This window comes from Bufo bufo, chromosome 1, assembly GCF_905171765.1.
Source record: "Bufo bufo chromosome 1, aBufBuf1.1, whole genome shotgun sequence".
Lineage (NCBI taxonomy): Eukaryota > Metazoa > Chordata > Amphibia > Anura > Bufonidae > Bufo > Bufo bufo.
Genome location: NC_053389.1, coordinates 55,789,096 through 55,815,457, shown reverse-complemented (window position 1 = coordinate 55,815,457; position 26,362 = coordinate 55,789,096). Strand labels below are relative to the sequence as shown.

The 26,362-nt window shown below is 41.9% G+C and overlaps 1 protein-coding gene across 1 annotated transcript in view; it reads right to left on the bottom strand.

The window, feature by feature from the left end:
• Nucleotides 1-12,712, bottom strand: part of LOC120995324 (germ cell-specific gene 1-like protein) — a 52,675-nt gene extending 39,963 nt beyond the window's left edge. Inside the window, exon 1 of the mRNA XM_040424450.1 lies at nt 12,545-12,712. The gene's annotated coding sequence lies outside the window, so the exon portion shown is untranslated. The remainder of the gene's footprint in view (nt 1-12,544) is intronic.
• Nucleotides 12,713-26,362: the final 13,650 nt, after the last annotated feature.

Sequence of the window (26,362 nt, the reverse complement as noted above, 5' to 3'; positions counted from 1 at the left end):
AAGCAATATGGATAAGAACAATACATTTGTAAGTGCCTTGTGTTAACTTTCTTTACATGATAAATGCCACTTACTGAAGTGAGACAACCCCTTTAAGGGTATTCTGGTAGTAACAACAGTTAATAACAAGTCAACGGCGGTCCCGTGTCCTATCTTTGAATAGCGTGGTGGTCGAGCACATGCACTGCCATTCACTGTATATGGGACTGATGGAGATGTACAGTCCTATGGACAGTGAGTGAAGCAGTAGTGAGCATGCTTGACCACCTCCATTCTACAGATCAGTTGGGCTCCCAGCGACTGGACCTGTGGATGGGGGAATAACTTGTTATTATTGGGACACCCCTTTAATAGAATGTCCTATCATTCCCTGGTGGTTTGGCAGCATCTCTTGCAGAAGGCTGTCAGTATTTTGAAAGATGTTGATGAGTATAATAGTGGGAACTATTTGTTGTTTTAAAGACTATGGACACTTTTGGGGTAAATTTTTTGTCATTGCATTTTACTCATTGTGGGCTAAAAAAAAGTAATTTTTTTTTTAAATTGGTCTTTATATAAAAAAAAAATTAACAGTTTTTCTTCTACAGTTTTCAGTTCCAGGGCATCTACAGACTATTGCTCTCTTCCTCACACTGAATCCATCAAGGAGCTGCTCAGACAGCTGGATCTGTAGCTATTATCTCTGAACTCCTGACAGCTCATAAACACTCTTTATAGCTGAAGTCTTATGAGACTGGTAATAGAGATGAGCGAATTATTGGAAAATTTGATTCGGCTGCTTTTCCGAATCTCACAAAAAAAAATTCGCTATGTGATGAATTATTTTGCTACGAAGCGCATTTTCTTGTAAGTAGCGGGTGCAATGACAGGGAGCGGCGATTGCACTGTTCCCTGTCATTGTAACCACTAGATGCCGCGTTAATACATGATCGCGGCATCTAAAATAAAAAAAATCATGCTTACCTGATCCATTTGCTTGTGATGGGCCAGCTGCCACCATCTTGCTTGAAAATCAGGCGCAAAATCTCGCGCGGCGCAAGATGACGTAATCAACTTGAATGGGTCCGTGATCCGTCTGTTCTGCAAAAAGATAGAACAAGTTCCATTTTTTTGCGGAACGGAAGAGCGGAGCGGAACCCCACGGAAGCACTACTTAAAGTTCTACGTTGCACTTAGTAAAAAAAGAAAATACTTTGTTTAGTGTAGCTCTGGCCTCATTCTTCAGTGCTATATTTCTACTGCACCGATCCCCAGGGAGCAAACGGTCTAAGGGAGTGCACCGTGACATAACACATCATCAGGGCCATCCTCTACACCGGCTCCTCAGGGACTCGCTGCATTTAGCCATAATGAGTGTTTAGGAGCTGTTTGGAAAATACAGATAAGGGCTACAGATCCAGCCGTCAGAGCAGCTCCCTGATGGCTTCAGTCTGTCAATAGCTTGTAGATGCATAGAAACAGAAAGCCGTAGAGGAAAAACTGATGAAATGTTTTAATAAAGACCGATTGAAAAATTAATTTTTAACCCAAAATGAGTAAAACGCAATGATTAAAAACTAATTGCCCCCAAATGTGTCCATGGCCTTTAACTTTGGTTGCCAGGTGTCCTTCAGCGATGCCAGCATATGAAATAATTAAATTAAAGGCTGGGCAGTTCTGACAGGCAACCCAAGTTAGGCGGCTTCTGAACCAGTGCCACCCAACATCTACTAGGTGACCACCTCTCCCATCTACCTCTTGTCCTGGCCCTGTAGTCCATGCTTCAACTGACCAACCCATTGTCACGGTTCCCTGGCCGCTACTGCCTCCGTGCGCCAGCAGTGTCCGTTAGGCGGGGGAACCAGCGCTGGGGGGCGGCCTGTACTGACGTCAGAGCCCCGGGCCAAGGAGGAGGTGCGCTGGGGCTCCCGAGCATCAAGTGCTCAGCATACAGGCACGCCCACATGAACTGCCTTTCTTCTTGTCCTCTGGCTCCCCGGCGTGCTTGAGCCCTTATGCACATCAAAGGGAGCTAAGCTGCAATGCAACATATAACCTGTGGACAGGTGTGGCGCTGTTTTCTAATCCTGGACCACCCCTTTAAGACTAGCAAAACAACGTTTTCCCCCACTAATAAATATTAGCCTTTCATACTCGGTAAGACTGCAGTGTCAGAGTCATCGTTATCTCACACGGGTGACTCACGATATATTTCACCACTCACATATGGTATTTGTTTTCAAACAGAGAGATGTTCACCATTATGTATGACACACCGCAGCATAATATTAGTGGGAGTCGAAAATGAAATTGTTCCAAGTATATGTCAGCTTCTAAAGTTTTGTCTTGCTCAGTTAAAGAAAAATTTAATCTGGAAAAATAAGGAGGTAAGTACGAGAAGATGTAGGTCATATAACCACATCAATACCACAGTACTTTCCCTTTAAAGGGGTCCTCTCACTTCAGCAAATGGCTTTTATCATGTAGAGAAAGTTAATACCAGGCACTTACTGATGTATTGTGATTGTCCATATTACCTCCTTTGCTGGCTGGATTCATTTTTCCATCAGATTATACACAGTTCGTTTCCATGGTTACGACCACCCTGCAATCCAGCAGCGGTGGCTGTGCTCGCACACTATAGGAAAAAAGCGCCGTTCTATGTGCGCTCCAATGGTCCTGGCCACCAGAGAGGCTGGTGCTTTTTCCTATAGTGTGCAAGCACGGCCACCGCTGCTGGATTGCAGGGTGGTCGTAACCATGGAAACGAACAGTGTATAATCTGATGGAAAAATGAATCCAGCCAGCAAAGGAGGCAATATGGACAATCACAATACATTAGTAAGTGCCTGGTATTAACTTTCTCTACATAATAAATGCCATTTGCTGAAGTGAGAGAACTCCTTTAATAAGAAAACCAAATGCTGTGGAGGATTTTAAGTAGAAGCCTCACGGTTATAAGGGGATGTGACTTATTATTTATTTTGATGGCACCATTTTATGGTACATATAATGCATTGCTTAGGGGGAGATTTATCACACTGGTGTAAAGTAGAACTGGCTTAGGCTACTTTCACACTAGCGTTAATATTTTCCGGTATTGAGATCCGTCATAGGGGCTCAATACCAGAAAAAAACGCCTCCGTTTTGTCCCATTCATTGTCAATTGGGACAAAATGTAACTGAACAGAACGGAATGCTTCAAAATGCATTCCGTTCCGTTCTCATACCAGAGAGCAAACCGCAGCATGCGGTTTTCTTTCTGTCCTGGGATGCAGAGCAAGATGGATTCGTCATGACCCCCAATGCAAGTCAATGGGGACGAATCCGTTTTCTCTGACACAATCGGACACAATAGAAAACGGATCCGTCCCCCATTGACTTTCAGTGTAATTGATGACGGATCCGTCTTGTCAATGTTAAAGATAATACAACCGGATCCGTTCATAACGGATGCAGATGTTTGTATTATCAGTAACGGAAGCGTTTTTGCTGAACCCTGCCGGATCCAACCAAAACGCTGGTGTGAAAGTAGCCTTAGTTGCCCATAGCAAGCAATCTGATTCCACCTTTCATTTTCCCAGCTCCGTTGGTAGGTTCTGGCTCTGTCGGTCCTCGGCTGCCTCCATTGCGCTTCGGTCCCTACGTGTAAACTTCTGGCACTGAAGGGGGTAGAAGAAATGGAGAAAAAAGATTCACCTAATGGCGCCAAACTGCTAGCGGATAAAATAGCTCTATGGTAAAATCATATGTCAATAGGTGCCCCTTACCAATAAATAGTAAGATAATCAGTATTGGGTGACCATATGGTAGAACTATCTACCATCCGGTTCTGTTGTCCAATCTATAATAGCATACATAAAAGCAATATAAAGTGCTTTAAAAACATAAAAGACAGGTGGAATACACCACACTCACTTCACCAGGGAGGGGTGCTGTGGGATAAAGCTCAGACACCCACAACAGCCTCCTCCCTCGCCTGGCTCGCTCGTAGGGTTACTGGAATATAGGGCAGTCCAACGCTCTGTACCTCTGGTATAATCCTTTAATAAGATCAGTCAGGTATAGCTCAACGCGTTTCGGGGGATGACAGACCCCTTCCTCAGGAGCAAGGTTCAGTAAAGATATTAACAGAGCTTTATCCCACAGCACCCCTCCCTGGTGAAGTGAGTGTGGTGTATTCCACCTGTCTTTTATGTTTTTAAAGCACTTTATATTGCTTTTATGTATGCTATTATAGATTGGACAACAGAACCGGATGGTAGATAGTTCTACCATATGGTCACCCAATACTGATTATCTTACTATTTATTGGTAAGGGGCACCTATTGACATATGATTTTACCATAGAGCTATTTTATCCGCTAGCAGTTTGGCGCCATTAGGCGAATCTTTTTTCTCCATTTCTTAGTTTATCACCTTCGGCTGCCTTACTCCTTTTCGGCTTCTATTCTTTTATTATATGCCCCACTATAGGACATGTTCTCTTATTTTTAATACATTTGGTCTCTGGCCTTTACCCTTGGCACCCTGCATCTATATCCTATATTTCCCTCCATAGGAGTACAGGATTAACCCTCTTCTTTTTTTTCCTAACCCCGACTGAAGGGGGTCACATGGGCTGCAGCAGCCAATGACTGGTTTCAGCAGTAACTCGTCCCCAAGTGGCAGGTTACTGCTAAGGACGGTCACTGGCTGTAGCAGCGCATGTGACCCTCCTCCAGGGTTACATGTGGGGACCAAAGCGTAGTGAAGACAGTCAAGGGCCAACGGAGCTGGAACTAAGTGGCAGGTCTAGGGGGGTGTGTGGTATTAGGCCTCTTGCACACGAACATTATGTGCCCGTGGACGTATTGCGGCCCGCCATACACGGGCACCGGCCCCTGTGCACTCCGCATCACGGATGCAGACCTATTTACTTGAATGGGTCCGCAATCACGGGGATGCGGAACGGACGGGTCTCGGATGTTGCCCGTGCATTGGGGACCGCAAATTGCGGTCCCCAATGCACGTAACGGATGCACAACGTTCGTGTGCAAGAGGCCTTAAAAAAAGGCAATCCTGGATAAGCCATGTAAAGGCTATGAACACTATCAGGGTAATTTTTTATTATTGCATTTTGGGGTTAAAAATCTTTTTTTCAACTGGTCTCTATTAAAAAAAAATGGTCAGCCGCTACATTGGTTAAAAATCAGAAGTATCACTTCTCATTCCCGTCAGCTGACTTCTCATGTGAAGCCTTATCTCTGATCTCCTAACCTGATAAACCACCATTGAAGCCATATTCAGTTTCATAAGAGTTTAGCTGTAAGGAGACTGACAATTTTTAATAAAGACCAATTGAAAAAAAGATTTTTAGCCCAAAATGAGTGAAATGAAATTATAAAAAAATTGCTCCTGAAGGTGTCCATAGCCTTTAACTTCATTCTGGTATATAGCTTTTATGTTTTACAAATTTTTCTACAAAAACAGTTGCACTTCAAAAGCCTTAAAGGGGTTGTCTGGTAGTTTTACAATGATGACCTATCCTCTGGATAGATCATCAGTATCTCATCGGTGGGGATATGAAACCCAGGACCCCCGCCGATCAGCTGTTTAAAAAAGCAGCAGCGCTCACAGTAGCGCCACGGCCTACTCTAGATTTGCCTAGGCCATGTGACGTCATAGTCATCGGATACATGGCCTAGATGCAGCTCAGCCCCAAGAGCACAATGGCCTCCATTATTCTTGGAAAAAGTTTGGAACAACCAGGACTCTTCCTAGAGCTTGACGCCACAAACTAAGTAATTGGGGTGAGAAGGGCCCAGGTGAGAGGTGACCAAGAACCCTATGGTCACTCTGGCTGAGCTCCAAAATTCTGTGTGCAGATGGAGAAACTTCCAGAAGGTCAACCATCAGTGCAGCACTCCACCAATCTGAGCTTTATTGCAGAGTGACCAGAGAGAAGCCTCTTCTCACTAGAAGACACCTGGGGTTTAAGGAATCTCAGACTGTGAGAAACAAGATTATCTGGTCTGATGAAACCAAAATGTAACTTTTTGACATCACGTCTGGAGGAAACAAAGCACTGCTCATCATCTGCCCAATACCATAGCATGGTGGTGGCAGCATCATGCTGTGGAGGTGTTTTTTCAGCAGCTGAGACAGGGAGACTGGTCAGGGTTGAGGGAAAGCTGAATGAAGCAAAGTACAGAGATATTCTTAATGAAAATCTTGCTCTGGTCCTCAGACTGGGCCAAAGGTTCATCTTCCAACAAGACAATGACCCTAAACACAGAGCCAAGACAACACAGGAGTGTCATAGGGACAGACCTTGTGAGAACTAAAAATGGCTGCCCACCAATGGTCCCCATCCAACCTGACAGAGCCTTGAGAGGATCTGCAGAGAAGAATGGCAGAAAATCCCCAAATCCAGGTCAGCAAACCTTTTCCCTTTTCAATAAATAAGAAAAGATTCTGAACATTCTGTTCTCACTTTTTCATTATGGGAGATTGACTGCAGATTGATGGGGAAAATGTAATTTTTTTTTATTTAGCACAAGGCCGCAGCATACCAAAATGTGAAAAAAGCAAAATAGTCTGAAGACTTTCCAAATGCACTGTATGTTATCCCTGTACTGTGACATCACTGTGTATGTTATCCCTGTACTGTGACATCACTGTGTATATTATCCCTGTACTGTGACATCACTGTGTGTATTATCCCTGTACTGTGACATCACTGTGTATGTTATCCCTGCACTGTGACATCACTGTGTATATTATCCCTGTACTGTGACATCACTGTGTGTATTATCCCTGTACTGTGACATCACTGTGTATATTATCCCTGTACTGTGACATCACTGTGTGTATTATCCCTGTACTGTGACATCACTGTGTGTATTATCCCTGTGCTGTGACATTACTGTGTATATCATCCCTGTACTGTGACATCACTGTGTATGTTATCCCTGTACTGTGACATCACTGTGTATATTATCCCTGTACTGTGACATCACTGTGTGTATTATCCCTGTACTGTGACATCACTGTGTATATTATCCCTGTACTGTGACATCACTGTGTACATTATCCCTGTACTGTGACATCACTGTGTATGTTATCCCTGCACTGTGACATCACTGTGTATATTATCCCTGTACTGTGACATCACTGTGTGTATTATCCCTGTACTGTGACATCACTGTGTGTATTATCCCTGTGCTGTGACATTACTGTGTATATCATCCCTGTGCTGTGACATTACTGTGTATATTATCTCTGTACTGTGACATCACTGTGTATATTATCCCTGCACTGTGACATCACTGTGTATATTATCTCTGTACTGTGACATCACTGTGTATATTATCCCTGTGCTGTGACATTACTGTGTATATTATCACTGTACTGTGACATCACTGTGTATATTATCCCTGTGCTGTGACATCACTGTGTATAGTATCCCTGCACTGTGACATCACAGTGTATATTATCTCTGTACTGTGACATCACTGTGTATATTATCCCTGTACTGTGACATCACTGTGTATATTATCCCTGTAATGTGACATCACTGTGTATATTATAACTGTAATGTGACATCACTGTGTATATTATCCCTGTACTGTGACATCACTGTGTATATTATCCCTTTACTGTGACATCACTGTGTGTATTATCTCTGTACTGTGACATCACTGTGTATATTATCCCTGCACTGTGACATCACTGTGTATATTATCTCTGTACTGTGACATCACTGTGTATATTATCTCTGTACTGGGACATCAGTGTATAGTATCCCTGTACTGTGACATCACTGTGTATATTATCCCTGTAATGTGACATCACTGTGTATATTATCCCTGTACTGTGACATCACTGTGTATATTATCCCTGTACTGTGACATCACTGTGTGTATTATCTCTGTACTGTGACATCACTGTGTATGTTATCCCTGTGCTGTGACATCACTGTGTATATTATCTCTGTACTGTGACATCACTGTGTATATTATCATTGTGCTGTGACATCACTGTGTATGTTATCCCTGTACTGTGACATCACTGTGTATATTATCTCTGTACTGTGACATCACTGTGTTTATTATCTCTGTACTGTGACATCACTGTGTATATTATCATTGTGCTGTGACATCACTGTGTATATTATCTCTGTACTATGACATCACTGTGTATATTATCCCTGTACTCTGACATCACTGTGTATATTATCCCTGTGCTGTGACATCACTGTGTATGTTATCCCTGTACTGTGACATCACTGTGTATATTATCCCTGTAATGTGACATCACTGTGTATATTATCCCTGTACTGTGACATCACTGTGTTTATTATCCCTGTACTGTGACATCACTATGTATATTATCCCTGTACTGTGACATCACTGTGTATATTATCCCTGTACTGTGACATCACTGTGTACATTATCCCTGTACTGTGACATTACTGTGTATATTATCCCTGTACTGTGACATCACAGTGTATATTATCCCTGTACTGTGACATCACTGTGTATATTATCCCTGTACTGTGACATCACTGTGTATAGTATCCCTGTAATGTGACATCACTGTGTATATTATCACTGTACTGTGACATCACTGTGTATATTATCCCTGTACTGTGACATCACTGTGCTTATTATCCCTGTACTGTGACATCACTGTGTTTATTAACCCTGTACTGTGACATCACTGTGTATATTATCCCTGTACTGTGACATCACTGTGTATATTATCCCTGTACTGTGACATTACTGTGTACATTATCCCTGTACTGTGACATTACTGTGTATATTATCCCTGTACTGTGACATCACTGTGTATATTATCCCTGTACTGTGACATCACTGTGTACATTATCCCTGTACTGTGACATTACTGTGTATATTATCCCTGTACTGTGACATCACTGTGTATATTATCCCTATACTGTGACATCACTGTGTATATTATCCCTGTACTGTGACATCACTGTGTATATTATCCCTGTACTGTGACATCACTGTGTATATTATCCCTGTACTGTGACATCACTGGGTATATTATCCCTGTGCTGTGACATCACTGTGTATATTATCCCTGTGCTGTGACATCACTGTGTGCATTATCTCTGTGCTGTGACATCACTGTGTATATTATCCCTGTACTGTGACATTACTGTGTACATTATCCCTGTACTGTGACATCACTGTGTATATTATCCCTGTACTGTGACATCACTGTGTATATTATCCCTGTAATGTGACATCACTGTGTATGTTATCCCTGTACTGTGACATCACTGTGTATGTTATCCCTGTAATGTGACATCACTGTGTATATTATTCCTGTGCTGTGACATCACTGTGTATATTATCCCTGTGCTGTGACATCACTGTGTGTATTATCCCTGCACTGTGACATCACTGTGTATATTATCCCTGCACTGTGACATCACTGTGTATATTATCCCTGTACTGTGACATCACTGTGTATATTATCCCTGTACTGTGACATCACTGTGTATATTATCCCTGTACTGTGACATCACTGTGTATATTATCCCTGTACTGTGACATCACTGTGTACATTATCCCTGTGCTGTGACATCACTGTGTACATTATCCCTGTACTGTGACATCACTGTGTATATTATCCCTGTACTGTGACATCACTGTGCTTATTATCCCTGTACTGTGACATCACTGTGTTTATTAACCCTGTACTGTGACATCACTGTGTATATTATCCCTGTACTGTGACATCACTGTGTATATTATCCCTGTACTGTGACATCACTGTGTACATTATCCCTGTACTGTGACATTACTGTGTATATTATCCCTGTACTGTGACATCACTGTGTATATTATCCCTGTACTGTGACATCACTGTGTACATTATCCCTGTACTGTGACATTACTGTGTATATTATCCCTGTACTGTGACATCACTGTGTATATTATCCCTATACTGTGACATCACTGTGTATATTATCCCTGTACTGTGACATCACTGTGTATATTATCCCTGTACTGTGACATCACTGTGTATATTATCCCTGTACTGTGACATCACCGGGTATATTATCCCTGTGCTGTGACATCACTGTGTATATTATCCCTGTGCTGTGACATCACTGTGTGCATTATCTCTGTACTGTGACATCACTGTGTATATTATCCCTGTATTGTGACATCACTGTGTATATTATCCCTGTACTGTGACATCACTGTGTATATTATCCCTGTACTGTGACATCACTGTGTATATTATCCCTGTAATGTGACATCACTGTGTATGTTATCCCTGTAATGTGACATCACTGTGTATATTATCCCTGTGCTGTGACATCACTGTGTATATTATCCCTGTGCTGTGACATCACTGTGTGTATTATCCCTGCACTGTGACATCACTGTGTATATTATCCCTGTACTGTGACATCACTGTGTATATTATCCCTGTACTGTGACATCACTGTGTACATTATCCCTGTACTGTGACATCACTGTGTATATTATCCCTGTACTGTGACATCACTGTGTATATTATCCCTGTAATGTGACATCACTGTGTATGTTATCCCTGTACTGTGACATCACTGTGTATATTATCCCTGTACTGTGACATCACTGTGTATATTATCCCTGTAATGTGACATCACTGTGTATGTTATCCCTGTACTGTGACATCACTGTGTATATTATCCCTGTAATGTGACATCACTGTGTATATTATCCATGTGCTGTGACATCACTGTGTATATTATCCCTGTGCTGTGACATCACTGTGTACATTATCCCTGTACTGTGACATCACTGTGTATATTATCCCTGTACTGTGACATCACTGTGTATATTATCCCTGTAATGTGACATCACTGTGTATATTATCCCTGTGCTGTGACATCACTGTGTATATTATCCCTGTGCTGTGACATCACTGTGTGTATTATCCCTGCACTGTGACATCACTGTGTATATTATCCCTGCACTGTGACATCACTGTGTATATTATCCCTGTACTGTGACATCACTGTGTATATTATCCCTGTACTGTGACATCACTGTGTACATTATCCCTGTACTGTGACATCACTGTGTATATTATCCCTGTACTGTGACATCACTGTGTATATTATCCCTGTACTGTGACATCACTGTGTATATTATCCCTGTAATGTGACATCACTGTGTATATTATCCCTGTACTGTGACATCACTGTGTACATTATCCCTGTACTGTGACATCACTGTGTATATTATCCCTGCACTGTGACATCACTGTGTATATTATCCCTGTACTGTGACATCACTGTGTATATTATCCCTGTGCTGTGACATCACTGTGTGTATTATCCCTGCACTGTGACATCACTGTGTATATTATCCCTGCACTGTGACATCACTGTGTATATTATCCCTGTACTGTGACATCACTGTGTATATTATCCCTGTACTGTGACATCACTGTGTATATTATCCCTGTACTGTGACATCACTGTGTATATTATCCCTGTACTGTGACATCACTGTGTACATTATCCCTGTACTGTGACATCACTGTGTATATTATCCCTGTACTGTGACATCACTGTGTATATTATCCCTGTACTGTGACATCACTGTGTATATTATCCCTGTACTGTGACATCACTGTGTATATTATCCCTGTACTGTGACATCACTGTGTACATTATCCCTGTACTGTGACATCACTGTGTATATTATCCCTGTACTGTGACATCACTGTGTGCATTATCCTCGTTTATCAGTACAATCAAAATAATCAAGAACTTTTCATTTTCCTATTTTACTGCTGGTGGTCTCGGTGAAATGGACCCCTTTTCACACGATCTGTGTACTCCACGTGCGCTCTCAATAGTCATATCATTTGTCATGACTGGATAAATCCTGGGGGTCAGTAAGGTCAAACCTCAGATACATTTATGACAGGACTGATTTAGTTTTGAAGGCTTTTAAAGATTTTTTCTATCTTGCTATTATTACGAGGATTCCATTTGCAGGTAACTATTTACCATGATTCTCACATAACAGGTGTAGCATCAGCAATCCGCTCCGTCCACCCCTTCTCCCCTATGAGAGGACTCTTCGCAGTATCTCTATGGACCCTTGTAGACAATGTCAATCAGCGAGCCTGCCCCCGGCACTCGTCACCGCCCAGCATAATAGGAGAGACGTAGGAGCTGTTTATTGCCTCTGCAGTTACGCCATCCTATACATTTCACCAGTACACAGTCTACCGGATTGTCAGGAGAAGTGACTGCTGCTATAAGAAACTTTCAGGATCAAATCCAATCCTGACGTATAATGTACATGAACCAAAGGAAATAATCCAGCAAAGCAACAGGCGATGAGAATCCCCCCCCCCCCCCCCTCACTTTTTTTTGCCCAGGTAACCTTGCTGGCTGCCTAGGCCTTTACGCCTCTTATCCACCTAGGGGCAGTATAACTTTACCAACCGATGCTGAAGTGCAATATTCCAGCCCTAAACATCACGTGCCTTTGTTATCCTGCCCGTTACACTTACGCAAAAAAAAAAGCATACTTACCTAGCAGGTAATCTGGTGTCGCTGATGGAGCTGTGAATTCAGCAGGACATTCGCTGCACCTGTTGTTTCAATGTCCATGGCAGGGCTCTAAGATCTCCCTGTAGGAACAGGAGAGGATCTGGCCATTTTTTATCCAGTTAGCACTCAGCTGGTGGTGCACTGCAGAACAGCATGATGGATGCATGGCTCGCTGGATGATGTGCTGTGCGTGTGTGGGGAAAGACTGCCACCACCTGGCCGCTTTGGGAAGGACAATAAAGACCATACGTAAGCCTAGGTAGATATAAAAAAAAACTTTGTTTATCTGTCTATATATCTATCTATCTATTAAATTCAAATAAGCTTTATTGGCAGGACTAGATACATATTAGCATTGCCAAGACTGGCGGGAAATAATTGGGTAGGGATGGGGGATGGGGATAGGGACACATGCTGCAATATTTTCTCCGTCCAAAATTCCGGAACACTTGCCGGAATGCCAGATCCGGCATTATGTTTCATTGAAATGCATTAATGCCGCAGACCTTTAAAAATGTGAAAAATAAATAAATACCGGATCCATTTCTCCGGATGACACCAGAGAGACGGATCCGGTATTGCAATGCATTTGTGATACAGATCCGCATCCGGATCCGTCTACAAATGCTATCCATTTGCATACGGATTTACGGATCTGGCAGGCAGTTCCCGCGACCCAACAACGCAAGTGTGAAAGTACCCTTAGGTGCCGTAGCAACAAAGAAGCCGTAGTTGGTAGAGAAAGTAGAGTCCAGACTTGGTGAAGGGCAACGGTTTTTACTTGAATAAACTTGCAATAAACTCGTATCATCCAAACAATACTTGATCTTTCTCTTGGCTCCAGCAGGCTAAGGGTAAACTGGCAGGAACACTTGATTACTTTGCTTTAAATCTCTGCTGCAGTGCTATTCTCTGGATTCAGTCTGTTTCCTATCAGCTTCAGTTATTGTTTCTTATGAGAGTGAGGTATCCTGTGACCCTTTTGGTGAGTAGGGTGTCTTTGGCACCGTTTTCCCTCTCAGAGGTACTAAGTCCTGTTATATATCAGGAATGGGCTGCTCTCTGAGCTACTTTCCCAAAGCTTCTGCAGCAGTGAGGGGAAAATACTCCTCACCACATCATGCTGCTTCATTCAACCGCTCCACCACTGAACTCCACTACTCAATTTAAACAACAGCTTCCGGCAACCACTCCCTTGGTAGGAACCAGGACTAGTCCTCTTCTGCCCAAAAGGGGGGAGAATGGAATCTCTGCCAGATACACTGCCACCTGCTGGTGAACCAGGCACAGTACATAAACATAATTTTTTTTTTCATATAACAAAATGACACTTTGCTGCTGGTGGTACAGTTGATGGTGCAAACCAATACGACGGTGGCAAACAGGTTAGCAATAGTAATGTAGGAGTGCTAATGTCCCTCTGGGCCACTACACCCTCAGTAGTTTCTGGGTCGTACATGTCTCTGCTCTAGTGTATGGGGGTTTTGAGATCTTGGCTCTAGCTCTTGGGGAGGTAGCCGACACTCATCACAACATTGAAGAGTTTTGCTATTGTGGTCTGGATACCTTGCAGTCTATATTTTATTATTTGTGGGAGGATCTCATATGTGTCTGCTGCAGTGTAATTGTTGGATCCAGAAGGTTTTGGAGTTTTTCCTCAATATCCTTCAGTTTTTTCATGATCTCTTTTTGTTCTGGGCTTTGTTCCTCCTTTTGGGATGTCTTTGTACAGGTCCGTTAAATACAGAAGCCGGATGTTGCAGTTTTGGATGTGTAGGTTGTTTCTATCTATCTATCTATCTATCTATCTATCTATCTATCTATCTATCTATCTATCTCATGTCTATCAATCTGTCTTATATCTATCTTTTCTATATGTCTGCCTGCCAGGCTCAAAGGCATGAAAGAACTGAAAAATTTACATTTGTCCTAAAAAAACCAAAAAAAAAACACAATAAAAACATTAAATAAAACATTTATTCTATGAGGTCTCGGGTTATGGAAAATCTGATTCTTTAGAATATATATTTCTAGCATAACAAACCATCATTTGAACATATAAATATGACAGAGGATAACTAAATGATGATGCCTATTTTTTATTTTCTAGTTAAGGTGAAAATGGCAAATTTAAACACATAGGGGAACATTTATCATTTGCTTTTGAGTCCGTTTTACGTTTCTCTTTACGATGTGTGCCTGAACCAAATTTATTAAATGGTGCATCTTAATAATATATTTGGCGTCAGGGCAATATGGTTTACAGCTATATATATATTTACAGCTATATATGACTTGCAACTTTTTTAAGACACAAAACAGACGTATCTGATTTGATAAATGTCCCCATAATAAATATAAAACATATATATAGAGTATACATAAAATACATATACAATGATTTTTAATTACTCAGTAAGCTGAGAAACGCGTGTGTAGTTAATATTAGGAAAGGAACAGGATAGTTAACTTTAGAGGATCCAGACCATATAACATCTTGATTGCAGAAAGCACTTTCTTGAAGATGCTCTGGTGCTGCAGCTTGACCTATAGAGAAGACAAAAATGAAAAAAAAAAACATGAAAAAGGCCTGTGTTTAAAATAAAAAATGCTCTCCATACTGTAATTATAATCCAGGATTAAGACCTTTCTGTATGTTTTCATAAGGGTCCATTCACACGTCCGTAGTGTATTGCGTATCCGCAATACACCTGGCCGGCACCCCCATAGAACTGCCTATTCTTGTCCGCAATTGCGGACAAGCATAGAACATGTTCTATTTTTTTCGGGAACCACGGACCCATTCTACGGACGTGTGAATGGACCCTTAAGGGAAGGTATCACTTGTTATTTTAAACAAGTTTTTATTTTTTTACTTCATTTTTGGTAGCACTTTTTACTTCTTTGACTTAAAGGGAATTTGTCACCAATTTTATGCTGCCCTGTCTAAAGGGAAACATAAACAGGTGACAGAGACCCTGAGCTAAACCCTGGAGCGCTTAGGGTGCATTCACATCACCGTTTAGCTTTCCATTCTTCTGATCCTTCAGAAGAAGAGAGGGGGGAAAAAAACTGGATCCTGTGAAAAAAAACGGATCCTGTTGCATCAGTTGTCATTCGTTTGAGCCATTTCCGTCTGAGATCTGTTTTTTAGACGGAGACGAAAGTACTGCATGCAACCTTACTTGGATTGACCCAGTTGTTTTTCTGAATGTTGTAGTTAACAGTAGTGTTGAGCACAAATATCGGCACTTAGAGAATTTGCGAAGATCTAGAATATAGTGCTATATCTTCGTAATCGCGAATATTCTAGATTTTTTTTTCTTTTTATCCTTATTATGCTATCTATGATCCATAACATTTTTTTATAGTTATTATTTTACCTATCATTAATAAACTTTTATTATAAGTATTTTTCTACCTATTATTAATTTCTTTTTATAGATTCTATATTATTTTTAAAATAAATCATTACCTATAACATACAATAGACAACATATAACAAACAATCACACAATGGCTGCACACCAAAAGCTGGGTATGTGCAAGCCAACAACCTATCCATAAGACAAGTACAGTCAGCATACCATACAATGGCAGCCTTGTGTGTAATGAGGAGATAAAATTTAAAAGAGGGGGGGGGGAGAGAGGAGGCCCAGGTGGTCTTGGGGATAGTGGACAGTAGCACAGGGGCGCCTAGGTGAAGAAAAAACGGATAGGGGCGGTGTAGTAAGTCTATGGAGGGTTACTACTTTGCTAGTTGGATTTGTGCTTCTGCTTCACAGTATCGATATATTGCAAAAACATATATATCACTGTGTTATGTGTTTTAACCCACACTGCTCTTGAGAAAGGGGAAGATACCCCGAAACGCGTTGAGCTTTTATTCATTTATGCAATAAAAAACTCTCCATCTGGAACCCTGACTACCATCATTTGAGACGTGGAGGAAAGTTTATACTACCTGACAAGCGATCTCGGCGGGGGAGGAGCAGGTATAGGTGTATTTTGCTTATCCTATATCTCCCTCCCTGGTGAAGTAAGTCGCCTTCCGTTTTTTTCTCATACAATTCTTTTAACATCACTTATTATTGTTCATATTATTTTTTAAATACCCGCACAGTGATACATGTGTCGCCATTTATCGATACTGTGAAATAGAATCAATATAACAAAATATAAATAGACACAGTGATATATAGGCTTACCATATACTGAGACTGTGAAATAGAACCACTAACTATATAGACACAGTGATATACAGTTGCAAGAAAAAGTATGTGAACCCTTTGGAATGATATGGATTTCTGCACAAATTGGTCTTAAAATGTGATCTGATCTTCATCTAAGTCACAACAATAGACAATCACAGTCTGCTTAAACTAATAACACACAAAGAATTAAATGTTACCATGTTTTTATTGAACACACCATGTAAACATTCACAGTGCAGGTGGAAAAAGTATGTGAACCCCTAGACTAATGACATCCCCAAGAGCTAATTGGAGTGAGGTGTCAGCCAACTGGAGTCCAATCAATAAGATGAGATTGGAGGTGTTGGTTACAGCTGCCCTGCCCTATAAAAAACACACACCAGTTCTGGGTTTGCTTTTCACAAGAAGCATTGCCTGATGTGAATGATGCCTCGCACAAAAGAGCTCTCAGAAGACCTACTATTAAGAATTGTTGACTTGCATAAAGCTAGAAAGGGTTATAAAAGTATCTCCAAAAGCCTTGCTGTTCATCAGTCCACGGTAAGACAAATTTTCTATAAATGGAGAAAGTTCTGCACTGCTGCTACTCTCCCTAGGCGTGGCCGTCCTGTAAAGATGACTGCAAGAGCACAGCGCAGACTGCTCAATGAGGTGAAGAAGAATCCTAGAGTGTCAGCTAAAGACTTACAAAAGTCTCTGGCATATGCTAACATCCCTGTTAGAGAATCTACGATACGTAAAACACTAAACAAGAATGGATTTCATGGGAGGTTACCACAGAGGAAGCCACTGCTGTCCAAAAAAAAACATTGCTGCACGTTTACAGTTTGCACGAGAGCACATGGATGGTCCACAGCAGTACTGGCAAAATATTCTGTGGACAGATGAAACCAAAGTTGAGTTGTTTGGAAGAAACACACAACACTATGTGTGGAGAAAAAGAGGCACAGCACACCAACGTCAAAACCTCATCCCAACTGTGAAGTATGGTGGTGGGGGCATCATGGTTTGGGGCTGCTTTGCTGCGTCAGGGCCTGGACGGATTGCTAACATTGAAGGAAAAATAAATTCCCAAGTTTATCAAGACATTTTGCAGGACAACTTAAGGCCACCTGTCCACCAGCTGAAGCTCAACAGAAGATGGGTGTTGCAACAGGACAACGACCCAAAGCATAGAAGTAAATCAACAACAGAATGGCTTAAACTGAAGAAAATCCGCCTTCTGGAGTGGCCCAGTCAGAGTCCTGACCTCAACCCGATTGAGATGCGGTGGCATGACCTCAAGAAAGCGATTCACACCAGACATCCCAAGAATATTGCTGAACTGAAACAGTTCTGTAAAGAGGAATGGTCAAGAATTACTCCTAACTGTTGTGCACGTCTGATCTGCAACTACAGGAAACATTTGTTTGAAGTTATTGCTGCCAAAGGAGTTTCAACCAGTTATTAAATCCAAGGGTTCACATACTTTTTCCACCTGCACTGTGAATGTTTACATGCTGTGTTCAATAAAAACATGGTAACATTTAATTCTTTGTGTGTTATTAGTTTAATCAGACTGTGATTGTCTATTGTTGTGACTTAGATGAAGATCAGATCACATTTTATGACCAATTTGTGCAGAAATCCATATCATTCCAAAGGGTTCACATACTTTTTCTTGCAACTGTATATGTTTTTGCAATATATTGATACTGTGAAGCAGAAGCACAAATCCAACTAGAAAAGTAGTAACCCTCCATAGACTTACTACACCGCCCCTATCCGTTTTTTCTTCACCTAGGCGCCCCTGTGCTACTGTCCACTATCCCCAAGACCACCTGGGCCTCCTCCCCCCCCTTTTTTGTTTTTCTTGGGCAAGCCCCCAGCACTTTTTAAAATTTAATCTCCATATTATCTTGCAGTGCACTGACGTACACTGCTTTAGGGTGCTGCCTCGGTGAACACCCACCAAACCACTTCCATCCCATCCCTAACATTCCGTCACTTCTAAATAGTCCTCTTGGCGCTCCAGAGAATACTTTTCCTCCTTCCCTTTTCACTGCGTTTAATCCCCTTTTTTTCTCTTCTTCTTGTGTGTAATGAGACATTCAAAACCAGCTTTTTTTTTTTTCTCCAGATGGGAATATTTACAATCTATCACTCATAAACATTCTATCCCGTCATCATTGGACTTTATTGCATACTTTCTTATAAATTTCTATAACTCCTAAACGTTCCATCCTGCCTGAGGCATTCCAAACCAGCTCTCATCTGACTGAGAGCCAGTAAGCCTCAAAGTTTCTTGATTTGAGTTGGATGGCTTGGTGGGATCTGCGAACCTAGATAATTATCATTAGGGTGACAAAAATTGTAAAAAAAAATAATTTGGATGCCAGCTAACTCTTCTCTCACTGCTTAGGAGGGCTGCATAAAAATTTTCAGTTTTCTAATTGTCCTAACATTTATATTCAATAACCTTTCTATACTGTTTTGTCATGTAAACTCATTTACATAAACATGGGCATATGGGAAAGACGTGCAAATAGTGTTTCAGCTGAAAAACAAGGCAGATTCTGCTAATTTGCATGTCTTTCCCATATGCCCATGTTTATGTAAATGAGTTTACATGACAAAACAGTATAGAAAGGTTATTGAATATAAATGTTAGGACAATTAGAAAACTGAAAATTGTTATGCAGCCCTCCTAAGCAGTGAGAGAAGAATTAGCTGGCATCCAAATTTTTTTTTTTACAATTTTTGTCACCCTAATGATAATGATCTAGATTTGCAGGTCCCCCCAAGCCATCCAACTCAAAACAAGCAACTCTGAGGTTTATTGGTTCTTAGTCAGATGAGAGCCGGTCTTGAATGTCTCAGACAGGATGGAACGTTTAGGAGTGATAGAACTTGATAAGAAAGTATGCAATAAATTCCAATGGTGATGGGATGGGATGTTTATGAGTGAGAGATCATAAATATTCCTATCTGAGGAAAAAAAAAAAAAAGCTGGTCTTGAATGTCTCATTGCACACAAGGCTGCCATTGTAAGGTATGCTGACTGTACCTGTCTCAGTTTGTTATAGGTAATGAAATTGCACGCGCAATATGTGCATATTGCATTGCTGATTTTTGCAATTGCGAATTTTTGGCGAATATTCAGCTAAATATTTGCCAAATATCGTGAATTTGAATATTGCCCATGCCACTCATCACTAGTTAACAGATTGAGCTGTATACTAGAGCTGTTCAATACTCACGCACTATGATAGTCCTCATATTCACGCGCTTCTGACTTTTCCACAAGCCCCAAAGCTCTAAGTTTCAGGCTCTAAGTTTCAAGCCCCAAAGCTCTAAGTCTCAGGCTGAAATCTTAAGCTCAGACCCCTTTACATTCAGTTTGCAACCTGCTTCTAGTTTTACTTTTCTCAAGTGGACATGTCCCTCCCAGTAATACATGCTGGATGTGAGGTCTGTGTGTCTAGGATGCTGCTGTCTTCACTAGCTCTGATGCATCAGGATTTCTTCACATCTGTGTCACAGTCTGAATCATAAATGAAAACCATTAGGCAACGCCATCGCATCCGTCACATGACAGACACTGGCAGAGGCAGACAGACCCAACTCACTTATTATGGGGTCCATCAGGTTCCACTGCAGCATCTCTTTGTTCTATCTCACGTTTCCCGTCATGAATGGAAACTATTATGTAGGGTCAGATCCACTGAATAAGAGACACTGATAGACACAGACAGACCGCACTCATCCATTGCTCTGATGTGAAAAATAGTACTGCGTGAAGGGTCTTTCCTTCCATCCACTCATGGGAATCTGACGCAAATATAGCTCCTGTATAATCTTAAAATGTTGGGACATCTTTTGATGAATGGTGTGGCATCTTAAAACCCTTCTGGTAGGCCAAACTCTGTTTACCGATATGTTACAGATGATTGCTGAACAAGCAAAAAAAGTGTCTAAAGCACTTAACGTGGTCATCCCACAAATTTAAAAAAATATAATAATATGTGACTTAATACACAGTATTATTAACTATATCAGTGCAAAATAAAAACTGCTCTCCAGTGAAACTGTTGTCTTTTTATTTATTTTACTCACATATCTGGAGGACTTGTCTTTTCCTTTTCTGTGGGTGGACAGCAGCTTGTCCCATCTGACAAACAAGCACCTGCATCTCCTAGGACTGTACTACAATCAGCTCTTGGTATATCCCCTTCCTCCCCTGCATAAAAAATAGTCCCTCACCCACAGCCCTGAATTTATAGTAGGCAATGCCCCCCGCTCCCCCCCCAGCAGACACAATTTGCTTCATCACTGAGAACAGAGATAGCAAAGCAAGGACGGCAGCACCAAACAGAAACAAGTCCGGAGCAAAACTAAACGAGGTGGAAGACCAAGGGAACTAGACCAAAATAAAGTAGAAAAGTGTAAAATGTATTCACCCACGTGGACGCAACGTTTACAGCCGAAATGTCGCATCCACATGGGTGAATAAATGTTACACTTTTTTTTGCTGAGAGTGCTGCCTTTTTGTATTTTTGAGAACAGAGATAGCTATATACTTCTATGAATTTAGAAATAGTGATGAATGAATGAAAGAGGCCGGGCTTCGTTTTTACGGCAGTTACTGTACTTTGACACTCATAACTTTTTTATATTTCCATCTACAGTAAGGGCTCTTTTTTATAACATTTTGGGGGTATGTATCACTTCGTGATTACTTTTTATCTAATTTTATTTGGGAGGCAAAGTAACCAAAAACTGTCGATTTTGCCATTTTATTTTCGCCGTATGGGATACTTTTATATTTCGACAGTTCAATTTCTTTACATTTTTTTTTTTTTACTTCTTGTGATCATTAGATCGCTTCTACCTTCACAAGGCTCCAATTTGCCATATCAACTGAACGGATCCCACAATCTCCTCTGATGTATGTTATGTGTTGTTAACATAATTTTGGAGAACTGGTTGGGCATTATTCACTGTAAATGGCATCACTAAGTACTGATAAAGCCGATGTGGTGTGTTGCATACAGGTTCCACTCATTATCTTCTGTTATGCGAGTCAGGTTGTTTGCTGCTCTGTGATCTAATTTAGTGAAAAAAGTAGCACAAGGTATTTCATTAACCTCTTCCCGACCACACCATGTAAATTAACTGACTGATGAACTGGCAGCCCATTAATTTACATGGTGATTTTTGCGGCACGGCGCTTCTGCTTCCATATTTTGGCAGTTGCTAGGGAACCCTGTGATATCACTGATGACATCACAGGGCCGCCTTGCACCAAGGGGACTTAGAGGAATCCACCCCATAGTAAAATACATAAATAATGAATTATTTAATGCAGTAAAATGTAAAAAATAATAATAAAATGAATAAAAATAAAATGTCAAAAATTCTAATAAATAAATGTAACAAAATAATGTAACACACCCCCCCAAAAAAAAATAAAAAAGTGCAGACCTCCCTGGATCCACACATTCCAATTTTAAACATTCTGCCCGATAAGTACAGGTTTTTTTATGGGTGTCAGGTGCTTGGGCAATAATACGGTACGTTCCTGTCAGGCAGAATATATGCTACACCAAACTAATTAAAATTATCTTTGGACACTAATTTTTGCATGTTCTGCTCCACCATATCTACGTTTGCGCCTTTACTAAAACATTTCTGTATCCGGACAACAAAGATCCACGAACAGCAGCTACATCTAAAACTAAAGGAAACACTAAAATAGGGTGTTTTTGTTTTCACGATTATTGCGGTGTCATACCTTACACAGTATATACATGGTTTTCACATCGCTAAGCACAGGAGAATTCATGGATTCATTTTTGGGGTGAAAATTATTTATTGAACAGACATATATAGTCAAAGGATGAAAAAATGAAGAAAAACTTTGGGGGTCATTTATTAAGTATATATACACCTAAATCAGGCACATTTCTGGCGCAGATTGCACCGCAAAGGTCCTTCGACTTCTTCCCGCCGACGCCAGGTCTAAAAAAGTGGACGTGGCGTGGGCATGGAAGGGGACGGGCAAATAGGTCCTTCTCATTCTTCATTTTCTACACCTGATTTAGGCATAGAAAATGGTCTGAATGTAAGACAGCTAGGAAGTTGAAGTGGCGCAGGATCAGGGGTGCACCACCACCGAGGCCAGGTGAGGCGATCGCCTCGGGCAGCACCAGGTAAAGGCAAGAGGGGGGCAGCGGAAGGGCCATGGCCAATGAGCGCTTTCATTGTGGCAAACGGGTTAGGTTAAGCAATTAGCATGGGGGGGGCGCCGTTTCAGTTTTCGCCTCAGGCAGCAGAAAGGCTAGGTGCACCCCTGCGTAGGATCCGCCGAAGTTATGCAAAGAAATATAAAGGGGCAGTAACATGCTAAAACATAACCTTTAATAATATTGTGTAAAATCTCACTAAGAAAAAGACCCCTTACAAACATATACTGGCAGCTAGATCGCACAGTCTACATATATGTGCTAAATCACACCCTAGAGGCCCCAAAGCGAAGCCCCCGTGAGTGGGTGCTAGGTCTAGCTGGACACCAATGAGATGGAAACAGAGACACAGACTAACACGTGTATGCGCCTGTTTGACGACATAGAGTGCACAGTGGGAAACAGATGTCGGTGTCTCATGTATCCATACCCTGTCAAGTGAAGTACCTTGTCAAAAATAGGTCTTGCCGGTTTGATGCAGGGTCAGTTCTGTTCACCCGGCTACAGATGTTAGGCCAGATTCATTTATAGAAGGAGAGGAACAGGTCCCAGGTCGGATGTAGTCGTTGTTAGGGAAGCCTCAAGGAACTGGACTATCCCTGTAATGCCCTACTTGACCTGATTGACTCTAGTGACCTCCTAACACGGGGTCCTTGCCCCGCAAGGGGTGGCCCCGTCCAGAACCTCACCCTAGGCTTGAGTCCCTACGCCGCCCTGCACAGGTATGTACCTAGAGGCAAAGCATGGACACCTAAGATGGTGAGAAAAATGATGTACAAAAGGAAAAAAAAACGTGATAAATTCAGGTGATTAAACCTAGAGGTCTGCACCTAAGAAAAACGAGGCCCCTTGAATCATCAAGGGACAAAAGGGCTATGTTATGATATACCTTCTCTATTAAAGGGCGTATGATAGGCCTAAACTGGAAGGAGTAGAAAAAATGCAGACCAAACAGTTCTAAAGTGTCAGTATCTCTGGAGTGCATATACCATGTACGGCACCTCTTCATCACTTTGGCAGATCCACCGCCAGTGCAGGGTTTTATTAAGATCGGCGTCTAAAAAACGCAGGTCTTAATAAATGGGCATGTGCCCCTTTATTTTTTTCCTGTTTCTAACCATCTACACGTACCTGAATAAGACCTACAAAATTAATTAATATCCATTGCAATTGTATATGATAGGAAAGCCCCATGGGCCCTGCAAAGAGATAAACTAAACATTTTCGGGTAGACCAAGAGACGAAATAAAAAAAATCAAACAAAAATCACCTTTTGAATGCAACATTCCCAATAGTGAAATTTTGGTCTGGTCTCGATGGCCCAAAACACCCTTGGTCTTGAAAGGGTTAAACAAGTCTGGGATATTGATGCTTTGCAGTAATTTTACTTAATGGGGTTGTCCCATCTGGACATTTATGGCATATCAATAGGGCCATTTGAAGCCGATCCATAGTAGTGGCCAGTTATTCTCTAATAGTACTATATGGGATGTAGGTATATGATGTATGATGTATCTATGATGGATGTTGGGCTATATGATGGTGCAGTAAGGAACGTTTCCTTCACGACAATTGCATGCTCCTTCTCCGTCTTGGCCATGTTAAAGATAATACAACCGGATCCGTTCATAACGGAGGCAGACGGTTGTATTATCAGTATGAAAGTAGCCTAAAACGGCCGTTATGGACCGTAGATTTTCACCCTGGCCCACCGCAAGGAGGGTTGGACTCGCTGCTGAATATCCCCAAGGTTGTGTCTGCAGAGTGGCCGCTGACTGGTGGAGCAAACAGGTAAAAGAAGAAACAGGCAAGTAAGGGGTCCAGGCCGGATAATCGGAGAGGAACGTCGGAGTCCAAGGGAATTCAAAGACAGAGTCAGGATCTGAGCCTAATCATATCACCAGGAAGGATTACAAGGATAAGAACGGGAGGCAAATGGGACATCAGGGTCAAAATCAGGTCAATCCAGGGGTTAATCCAGAGGAGTAGTGAGATAAGATGGATTAGAGAATCAGAAGTCAAACCAACAATCAAGCAAACCAGAATGAAGAATCAATAACTGGCAGCAGAGCAGATTCAAATAGAGAGTTAGGGTACGACCACCATGGCGTGGTCGTGTTGTGCTTGCAATGCGGATGTGCCGCAGTCGAGTACCGCGCAACCATATGGGCCCCAGCAGGCTCTGCTTGAAGCGAACCTGTCACCCACATACTGCATCACCGTGTAAACTGATTATTTAATCTAATTCCTAATCAATAGATGGGGGTAGGAGATGAACACGAGCTACAAGACGTCGGACTCATCTAATGCAGGTATGGGTCTGTCGGACTCATCTTTCCTCATTAGCAGGCCGCGCAGGAAGACTTTGGACAGATGTTTTACAGGTAAAAAGTCCTTGTTGAAAAAAGGCATTTCCACTGTACATTACAGCCATGGTTAACGGCACTTTCAATACCCTATGGACATTGAAGGGGTTGTCTGACTTCAGACACAGGTGTCACATTGTTAGGATACACCCCTAATGTCACATAGGTGCGGGTACCAGAGGTTGGACCCACACCTATCTGTAGAACGGAGCTCCCAAAATGAACGAGAGCACACTGCGCATGCGCAGCATTCATTTCTATGAGAGTTCTGAAAATGGCCGAGCACTGGCTCGGCCATTTCCAGCAATCCCATAGAAGTGAATGGAGCGGTGGCTGCATTTGCGCGATACGCTCGCCGCTCACTTCTATGGGACTTCTAAAAGTAGGCAAGAGCGTTCACTCGGCTATTGTCCAGAAGTGAATGGAAAGCACCTGCGCATGTGTAGTACACTCTCATTCACTCTGGGGGCCCCTTTCTAGGTATAGGTGCGCATCCCAGAGTTACTGAATTTAGCATCAATCTTAGGCCTCATTCCGATGGAAATATTTCCTTCACGACAATTGCCTGCTCCTTCTCCGTCTTGGCCATGTTAAAGATAATACAACCGGATCCGTTCATAACGGAGGCAGACGGTTGTATTATCAGTATGAAAGTAGCCTAAAACGGCCGTTATGGACCGTAGATTTTCACCCTGGCCCACCGCAAGGAGGGTTGGACTCAGCTGCTGAATATCCCCAAGGTTGTGTCTGCAGAGTGGCCGCTGACTGGTGGAGCAAACAGGTAAAAGAAGAAACAGGCAAGTAAGGGGTCCAGGCCGGATAATCGGAGAGGAACGTCGGAGTCCAAGGGAATTCAAAGACAGAGTCAGGATCTGAGCCTAATCATATCACCAGGAAGGATTACAAGGATAAGAACGGGAGGCAAATGGGACATCAGGGTCAAAATCAGGTCAATCCAGGGGTTAATCCAGAGGAGTAGTGAGATAAGCTGGATTA